General features: G+C 44.2%; 1 protein-coding gene across 3 annotated transcripts in view; it reads left to right on the top strand.

The window, feature by feature from the left end:
• The first annotated feature begins 184 nt into the window (after positions 1 to 184).
• The window catches only part of Hmgxb4 (HMG-box containing 4), a 27,703-nt gene continuing 25,257 nt past the window's right edge, over positions 185 to 2,630 (top strand). For all 3 annotated transcript variants that reach the window (XM_010615926.3, XM_010615927.3, XM_010615928.3), the window contains exon 1: positions 185 to 510. The gene's annotated coding sequence lies outside the window, so the exon portion shown is untranslated. The remainder of the gene's footprint in view (positions 511 to 2,630) is intronic.

Raw genomic sequence — 2,630 nt, forward strand, 5'->3', positions numbered from 1 at the left:
CCTGGACTTCGGCCCCGTGTACGAGCTGGTGCCTTAGCGTCGCCACGCGAACCCCGCTGCCTGCCACGGGGCTGCCTGCCTTGGGGACGCCGAGACAGCGTCCCGGGGCGCGCGCACTCCCTGCCCCTCACCGAGCCCGCTCTTCCGCGGGAGCCTCCTCCACACAGGCCTGCTCTCCTTCACGGCTGCTACTTGTAGAGTCACTCGATTTTATTTACGGCACACAAGCGAAGAAACCTAGCTCCCTCTCTTACGGCGGAGCTGGCGCCTGGTTATATTCCCTCCCGGCAGACTAATAATGACCGAATCCAATAGGAAGCCTGTTGATTGCGCACCGCGCATCCCAGTGTGTCTCAACGCCAGTCTGCGCTGGGCTCTGGAAGATTTGTATCCTGGTGCTGGTCCTTCCACAGGAATCTGGATGAAGATCAGGGTGAGAATCCGGAGGAACCTGGATGAAGATGAGAAGACCCTGTGCCTGTCCTAGAAGCAGCAACAAAATATTAAGATGTGCGCCTTCCTCTACCTGCTCTGACAGTTTGTGTCCCTGAAAGGAGTGTTGGAAGAAAAGAAAAACTGTCTCGAACCGAGCCTGAATCTTGGACTTGATCTGAATCTTAAGATTTCACTTCCTGCCCATTGAGGGGTCTTATTTTGTTTCCTTTTTTTCAGTGTTCATATACCAAGATAATGATACATACATACATGCCCATTGCTGGGGCTCAGATTACCTCAAAAAAACAAAAACAAACTTCTGGTACTTTCCTTGTTAAATTTTTAAAACAGCCAAACATCTGATGGTTTTAAATTTTTCCGTAAAAACTTTGGTCATCCTGAAAGTCGATGCCTGAATATATTATCTTGATCCCCAGCTGGATGACCAACTCTGCCTTCCCTTTTTCAAATCCTGAAAAAAAGTCCCAGAAGAGTCAGTTGATAATTTGCACATTTCCCAAGTATACATTTTTACAATGGCATGTTTCTTCCATAAACTATTTAATAATGAACTTTTATATATGTTGTCATTTCTTAGCACACTATGACAAACACAATTGTAAAATTATCCCTGCTTCCTGGAGTTCACAACATTGAATTTTGTAAGCTCCAAAATTACAGAATTCAAAAGAATGGGTTTTAACGACACCTCTTACATTTGCCAACATTTACTGTAACTGTGTTTTCTAACATGAAAATCGAACCTAATTTTTCATGTCTTTAACCCTCAGTCTGCTTCCTACTTCCTGAACCCTGCGCTTACTGTGGGTAATTTTCCAGAGCTGGAAGAAAGATCAGGGTTCCTCTTGTGTGAATGCTGCCTGAACTCTGCCTCCCTTTCACACTGTAGGCTTGAGGCTTCTTTATCTGGTCTCGTCTCTCTCTTAATAGTCACAGTTAACCCCCGGGGCTTCAGTAATACCCTGATTTTAAAGAACCTGGCAACTGAGGGCCCCTCAGTCTGTCTAGGCTGCTAGTGATGTGGTCCCTGGGGGCCATAAGTCTTGGCTGTCCCAGTTCTTTGGTGAGTTGGACTTGTATTCAGGCCCTGCTTTTTTTTCTATGGTATTTATGCTGTAATCTGTAATGTGCTCTTCACTGTTGTAAGATTTGAGCAGTAGTGGCCTGATTCTAATGCATAATGCCAACACCAGTGCACCTCCTGTGTTGGCTTGCTTCTGAGGCACAGACCCCAATTTTCTGCTCCTTTTCGTAGCTTCTTAGGTCTGCTAGTTTTTCAGGCAGTCAGCTACCGGACAGGGTGCACCTTTCATGCTCAGCAGGTCACTGTTACCTTTGTATGCCGTGGCAGTGCTTGTCTCCTCGTTACAGGTTGCTCCGCTCTGGTTGGTGTTGGTGTTGGTGTTCCCCGGGGAGGGCCTGCTCCTAAGTCCTGGACCTGCCTATGCTTACATTTTTAAAGTGCATTTTGTTGTTGACCATGTATGGCACTGAACAAGAACCTTTGGGGTTTTGCCATTATTTCTCATTCTTTGCCAAAATTCACTTGACATGAAAAGTATTTAGCTGGATTCTCAAGCTGTAGCAGTTCTTGGTATTATCTATGTGCAAAAACTAATACGATCCGTATGTTTTTCTAACAAACTCAGTATTTTAGTGCCAGCATGAGTAGCTGTGATTCCCCATGACCGCCTTCATACCTTTTGGAGACAGCACCACTTGGGTGGGAAGGGAGGACAGTAGTCCCATTTGAGAATTAAGTGCTAAACATGAAAAACCAGCCATACCGTGTGTCTTGTCTCCAAAGTTTTACATGGGGCCTGACTTCTTGTCACCTCCATTTCCCATAAAAAGACCCCTTTCCAGTTTGTCTTTAAAATGATCCAGTTAAGTTTAACTTCGCGCTAGCTTCTCTAACCTTGACCAAAAGTCTGTTCTTCATTTCACCTTTCAGGGAAGGGAGAAAAGCTTTTTTTGTATTTTCTGTAATCGTTCTTGGTAACACTTCTTTTTTTTCTTTTCTGTCTTCAGCTTAGACCTACTTGTGTATTGTATTTTACCTGACCTCAAATAAGCCTTTCTGGTTTTTTAAGTGTTATTATGAAATGTTTCCTTTGTTAACTGAATTCATCTTTCCTCTCACAAAAATTACATACAGTACAAAAAAAAAAAAA

The sequence above is a fragment of the Fukomys damarensis genome, unplaced genomic scaffold (assembly GCF_012274545.1).
Source record: "Fukomys damarensis isolate Sample0158 unplaced genomic scaffold, DMR_v1.0_HiC HiC_scaffold_15, whole genome shotgun sequence".
Taxonomy (NCBI): domain Eukaryota; kingdom Metazoa; phylum Chordata; class Mammalia; order Rodentia; family Bathyergidae; genus Fukomys; species Fukomys damarensis.